At 50.2% G+C, this 7,004-nt stretch overlaps 1 non-coding gene across 1 annotated transcript; it reads left to right on the top strand.

The window, feature by feature from the left end:
- Positions 1-540: 540 nt before the first annotated feature.
- Trnac-gca lies at positions 541-612 on the top strand. The gene has a single exon. It is a non-coding gene; the product is annotated as a tRNA-Cys (tRNA).
- The last annotated feature ends 6,392 nt before the right edge of the window (positions 613-7,004 follow it).

Below are 7,004 nucleotides of genomic sequence, written 5' to 3'. Positions count from 1 at the left end.
CTACCGCTTGAGCCACTCCTCCAGCCCGTTTGTTTTAATGTGTATTGTGTGGTGTTACTGAACTTCACCTTGACTTCCCGAAAGTCTATCAGCTTCCTTGTCTACCAGCTGAGTTGTCCCTCGATGACCTTTGCCTTACTACACACACACACACACACACACACACACACACACACAGGCAGACTTTGCGCTCCCAGGCCCCTAGTGGCCTTGAACCGCAGCCGAGGCTCCTCTGTGCGTCTTGCGCCTTGCCTTCTCCGTTAAGACCACTGGCCTGGCCTGCGCTCACTGCCCTGCGGCTTGGGGGGGCCGGGGTCACACCCCTGACGCCGCTCCAGGCTCCCCGCGAAGGCCGGGGAGGCCCTGCTAGGCCAGCGGCCCTCGGGCTGCGAGCAGAAGATGGCGGCGGGTTATCAGCGGCCCGGCTTCCGGGGCCGCGGGGCCCTGGGGCGAGGGAGCCCTCAGGCCGGCGTAAGCGAGAGGCCGCCAGGCCTTGAGTGCTTAGAGATAAAGGGATGAGAGCCTCCCCTCACAGGCACTGGGGGTATAGCTCAGGGGTAGAGCATTTGACTGCAGATCAAGAGGTCCCCGGTTCAAATCCGGGTGCCCCCTGTTTGTGTTTTCTTTCATTTACACGTTTTGAAGATGTTTATTTTCCAGTTTATTTATTATGCCCTATTTGTGGACGTATGAAAGAGCTCTACTCAGTCTATTTTCAAAGACAGGGAGACATTATGATTGATGGGAAGTTTTCAACTCCATACGGTTTTGTGGGATGCAGGTGGCTCAGGCCTGTGATCCTAGCTTCTCAGGATGCTGAGCAGATTAGGAGATCTGAAGATTGGGATTTGAAGCCAGCCCTGTCAGACAAGTCTGAAAGAGTCTTACCTCCATTAACCACAAGAAAAAAGCTAGAAGTGGAGTTGTGGCTCAAGAGGTAGAGCACCTACTTGGAAAGAAGACACAGAGCATGGGGCTGGGAAGGTGGCTCAGTGGTAGAGTGCTTGCCTAGCATGCATGAGGCCCTGGGTTTTGATTCCTCAGTACTACATAAACAGAAAAAGCCAGAAGTGGTGCTGTGGCTAGAGGTAGAGCGCTAGCCTTGAGCAAAAGAAGCTTGGGGACAGTGTCCAGGCCCTGAGTTCAGTACCCAGGACTGGCAATAAATAAATAAAAATTAAATTTAAATTTAAATAATGGAAGTGGCGCTGTGGCTCAAGTGGTAGAGCACTCGCCTTGAGCTGAAGAGCACAGGGACAGTGCTCAGGCCCAGAGTTCAAGCCCCACGACTGACCCAAAAATAAATAAATAAATAAATTTAAGTAAAAAGTTTAAATTAATTATATTACTGCTACCCAAGCAGAGTTCTGCCTTCCATGTTAAACTTTCTTTCTTTTTCTTTCTTTCATCAGTTGTGGGGCTTGAACTCTGGGCCTGGGCGCTGTCCCTCAGCTCTTCAGCTCAAGGCTAGCACTTTACCACTTGAGCCACAACACCATTTCTGGTTTTCTGGTGGTTTACTGGAGATAAGAGTCTCATAGACTTTCCTGCCGGGGCTGGCTTTGAACCACGATCCTCAGATCTCAAGCCTCCTGAGTAGCTAGGATTACAGACATGAGCCACTGGCGCCCGGCCAGAGTTAAACTTTAAATAAATCTAAGTGCAGTCACATTCACCTTAATGTCAAGAGCTGCACTTTCAATGAAATGAGCTTCTAAAGGCTTTGCTTTGATCCCATGAATTAGATTGCAGGATGACAGGTCTGAAAGCAGGGCTTGCATTCTACCACACCAGGGGTTTGTAGTTCCCACCACATAGCTCAGTATTCCCCAAGTTGACCTTTGCTACAGAATGACCAGAAGGAGAAATCTCACAGAGGACGACGGGCTGCTTCCACTCCTGCGGCCAGGAGGTTAAACTCTGCAGCAGAAACCAGCCCTCGGGTCCCTGCCCTGAGCCCTGACCGTGCCCCTAGTGCCCAGGCAGCGCAGAGACTCTCAGAATGAGGCCAGAGTAGCCTGCATGGTCCCCTCCCTCCTAGAGATTTTCTATTCATATTTCAAAACCAATCTTGATGCTGCTAATGCAGTCCTGTGGCTGCCATGGCCGCCATAATCAAGAGCTGCTGCCGCCACTGTCCTGGAGGCTTTCCCTGTGCTGTGACTGTCCCCACGCAGTGCTTTAACTCAGGGACAGAAGCGGGTTGAACCCAGAGAAGCGCACAGCCACAGGGGTGGGAGGGAGGAGGACCGTGTGGCAATGGCGTTGGAGCCATAGGGTTGTCAGAGACAAGCAGCCGAAGTTTCATCCAAATGGCTACTCATTTGAATGTCAATAGATTTGTGATTTCATTTGTATTGATTTCTAAAAATTATTTTGCCTTTGTATTATATGAAGGCTTCATTATATATTATTACTATATTATTATTATTATTATATAAGGCTTCATTCTTTCTGTCATTCTTGTGCTGCTACTAGGGCTTGAATTCAGGGTCTCACGACTGGGACTGGTCCTCCACCACCTGAGCCATGTTTCCAGTCCACCTTTTTTGCTGGATAACTGGAAGTAGAGTCTCTCACACTTTTCTGCACAGACTTTCAGCCTCTCAAGTGGCTACAAGAGTGAGCCACCAGCTTCTATCAGTACACGTCATTCCTATTGCAATCTGTGTATACACTGGGTATTAATGCAAGCACCATTGTAGATTAAAATAAAATTACCTCAGGCTCTGCGAGATGAGCTGGGTGGTAGAGATTAGATGCAGTCAAGTTTTCTGTGTGCCAGTTTTGTGCATTTTCCATTCTGAGCCAAGTGAAAGTCTTGATTCAATGCCGGTTAATTCACATATTTAGAAAATCTCAACTCAATTCTAGCTTCCAGCAGCCACGGTGGAGTCCTCTCAAGGCGCGGGGCTAGAAGAGTCCTTCCTACTTCTCTGGGCCACCGTGTCACATGTAGGAGGAGCCTGAGGCTGACAGAGTATGATATCAACGCACAAAGCTCTTGAGTTCATCCCAAAGAGCAGCGGAGTCCAGACCGAATGACTAGGTGGCTGTTAATCTCTTGATTCTGTCTATTAATTTGCTGTGATTTTGAGTAAGTGGTTTCATTTCCCTGTTTCACTATACTACCACAATTTTTTAAATTGTATATATACATATGTATATGTATTAGATATTACATATATATAATTTAAAACAGTTTCTTTGCGGCTGGGAAGGTGGCTCAGTGGTAGAGTGTTTGCCTTGCATGCATAAGGCCCTGGGTTTGATTCCTCAGTACCACACACTCAGAAAAAGGCAGAAGTGGTGCTGTGGCTCAAGTGGTAGCAAGCCTTGACCAAAAGAAGTTCAAGGACAGTGCCCAGGCCCTGAATTCAAGCCCCAGGAAGGAGGGGAAAAAAATACCGAAAACAAAAACCAACAACCAAAAACCAGCTTCTCTGGTGTATTGGAAGTGCTGTAGTGGCACTGGTCATTGTAATTGCTCCAGGCATTTTGGGTGTGGCACCGAAAGTAAACAGTAAGGAGCTGGTTTCCTCTAGTCTTGAGTGTAATTCATGGGTAGAGCATTTAACTGCAGATCGGGAGGTCCCTGGTTCTAGTTACTATGGAGGTCCTTTTCACAAGCAGAATTGCTGGCAAATTTCATCACATGTAAAACGGGTAGAAAAAGCAAGTACAGCAGGTATGGTGTGACCTGTCATCTATGGAGAAGGAGGAAAGAATATGCATTCTAACTCAAGTGTATAGTTTATCTGGGGGAGTCAGCAAAGGAAACTGATCACATGGGTTTTGGGAATTTGGTAAATTCTGGGAAGAATTTTCACTGTCTGCAGTCACACGTGAGGTTCGTGAATTTGGCATCCATGTTTAAACGAAACAATTTAAATTTTAGAAATAAATCTGAATTAGGCCTCGTAACCAAGGCAGTTAGATCCACCTGAACAGTATCCTTTTGTGCATATGAAGTTTTCCATAAGAATAAGCTTGCCTGGTGCTCATGGCCCATGCCTGCAATCCTAGCTACTCTGAAGGCTGACATGTAAGGATCAGGGTTCAAAACCAGCTGAGTAGACAAATCTGAGACTCTTCTCTCCAAGCCAGAAGTGGCTCAAGTGGTGCAAAAAAAAAAAAGGCAAAAGCTGAGAGTGGGAAGCCCTGAGTTCAGGCCCCGGTGCCAGCTCAGAGAAAGAAAGAAAAAAACCTGTTTAAGTCCCTTCCTCAAAGATAGATACACTTAAATAACAGAGGGGAACTATGCTCTTAAAAATGCTAATTCCATTTGAGGATCTGACAGAGCCTTGGATCACACGAGGATAAACTTAGTATGTAAGGAAATTGCTTTCCTTATTTCTCTTAGACTTGGTTGCTGACTTGATCCACTGGGAACAAAGGGCTGGTAACAAATACCAAGATGGCAGTGCTCACTGCTAATCTTCTGTTCAGCCTGGTGGGCTGCTGTCCACAGCGCACTGGCGGCTCCTGCCTGTCATCCCAGCTACTCAGGAGGCTGAGATCTGAGGATCGCTATGCCAAGCCAGCCCAGGCAGGAAAGTCCATGAGACTTTTTTTTTTTGTCCAGTTGTGGGGCCTGAACTCTGGACCTGGCCACTGTCCCTCAGCTCTTCAGCTCAAGGCGAGCGCTCTACCACTTGAGCCACAGCGCCACTTCCGGCTTTTTTCTTTTTGCTTATGTGTGGTGCTGAGGAATCGAACCCAGGGACTCATGCATGCAAGGCAAGCGCTCTACCACTGAGCCACCTTCCCAGCCCTCCATGAGACTCTTATCTCCAATAAACCACCAGAAAACTGGAAATGGAGCTGTGGCTTAAGTGGTAGAGCACTGGCCTTAAGCTGAAGAGCTCAGGGGCAGTGCCCAGGCCCAGAGTCCAAGTCCCATGACTGAAAAAAAAGAAAAATTATTTCATAAAAGGACAAAGTTACGTGTCCTCTCCCTCTCCCTCTATTTGGACAAATATAACAGATCAGAACCAAGATGCTAGCCCTGGTCTGCTGGGGGTGAGGTGAGCAGCTACTGAAGTTCCTAGTTTGGAGGAGGGGGGTTGATTTTGGCCTCTGGAGAGGGGACAATATTTTGGAACAAGAATGATTTATAATAATTTCCCACAGCCTGAGAAAATAGTCTCAAGAGCATCCAATTGTATTTGCTGTGATTGCAGCCTCACTAAGCAAACTTCTGTTGGCTAATTTGGTTTCCCAGGTAACAGGAAGGGCATAATTGCTTCGTCTGCATCTGTCTTTGGAGGCTAATTAGGGAGTTCTTGAAAGCCAGGTCAGATGCGGTCGCACGCACAGACGGAGGGGCCTGAGGCCTCCACTCACACCCGGGTCACGGCGGTGGAGGCCCGCAGTGCAGGGTGTGCGCGCCTTCCTGAGGCTGTGCGCCCTCCGGAGAGGGTGGAGAGCAGAGCGGAAGTCACTCCAGCGAGGGAGGGGAGGGAGTGCCCACTGGGGACGAGCCTGGCCCCAGGTGTTTTCCCTGTAGGAGCCAGCCTGGAGAGCCCTGGCTCGGGGACGCTGTCTATAATCCCGGAAGGGCCATCGGCTCGCCACGCTCTCCCATCACTTCCTTCACTCGCTCTTTCTCCTGGTCCTTGTTGGACAGAGCTCCATTTGTGACCAACCCAATAACACACTCAACTTTAGGAGAAAACTCAAGCGCATGCGCGTGGCTGGAGACTAAGCCGTGAAACCCGCCAGGACCCCCGGGGACCACTGTGGACCCCGGAGCCAGAAAGCACAGGCGGGGGCTCCACCAGCCGGAACTTACTTTCTTCCAATTCTGGAAGCTAAGCCGGTGCAGTAAGTAAGTAAATAACGAAGCGATTCTGTTAGTGGACGGCCGGGCGGCGCGGGCCCGCTGGCGCGCACGGCCGCCTTCCCGGCCTTGGTGTCGGCACGCCGCCGCCGGCCTCTGCCCTGTCCGCTCCGCTCTTCCTTTCCGCACCCCAGCCCCGGGCTCGGGGGTTAGCGAAGAGCACTTGCCCGGCCGGCTTCGGTCTCATGCTCTGCAAAAAAACAAAACTCACAACCTCAACCTCAGGCCTAGTGGATGAGGGCGGCCCGGACACCCCACTCCGCTCCCTGCGGAGCCCACACACAGGCACGGCCGGAGGGCCTCGTGCTAATGAAGTTCGGGGGACGTAATTCAGCCCCGAGCACCTGGTAAGCTGTAGTGCTTTTTGTTTATTTTTGTCGGTCCTGGGGCTTGAACTCTGGGCCTGGGCGCCGTCCCTGCGCTCTTCAGCTCAAGGCGAGAGCTCCACCTCTTGAGCCACAGCGCCACTTCCGGTTTTCGGGCGGTTTATTGGAGATAGGAGTCTCACGGGCTGGCTTTGAGCCGCGATCCTCAGGTCTCAGCCTCCTGAGTAGCTAGGGTGGCAGGCGTGAGCCGCAGCGCCGGCTTGTGAGCTGTAGTTGTGCTCTAAGTTCACGCGCTCAGCTCGCCTGTGGGGCTCCTCCCGTGTCCGCCGTTCCCCGCTCTCGTGAGTCTGCTTTCCCTGCTTCCTGGATGAGTCTTTCCTACCCCCTCCCTCCTTTTCTCCCTCTTTCACACACACATTTCCAATGCCTAGGCTGATCTGGAACCATGATTCTCATCATCTCTGTCTTCAAGTAGCTAGGCTTACTGGCATAAGTCACTGGTGCTAGGCTAATTTCTATTTTTTTTTTTTTTTTTGGGTCCGGTCGTGGGGACTGAACTCTGGGCCTGGGCGCTGTCCCTCAGCTCTTCAGCTCAAGGCTAGCACTCTACCACTTGAGTCACAGCACCACTTCCGGCTTTTTGCTTTTTGCTTATGTGGTGCTGAGGAATCGAACCCAGAGCCTTAGGCATGCAAGGCAAGTGCTCTACCACTGAGCCACCTTCCCAGCCCCAGGTTAATTTCTATTTTTAATCAACAAATGGACTCCTTTCTTCTCTTCTTTCTTTTCGTGATTCTGGGAATCCAACCTAGGGTCTCATGTACTAAGCTATACTT

Source organism: Dipodomys spectabilis, unplaced genomic scaffold (genome assembly GCF_019054845.1).
Source record: "Dipodomys spectabilis isolate Male_0828 unplaced genomic scaffold, ASM1905484v1 ptg000034l, whole genome shotgun sequence".
Taxonomy (NCBI): domain Eukaryota; kingdom Metazoa; phylum Chordata; class Mammalia; order Rodentia; family Heteromyidae; genus Dipodomys; species Dipodomys spectabilis.
Note: the sequence above shows the minus strand (reverse complement) of the source record. Positions and strands in the feature narration are given on the sequence as shown.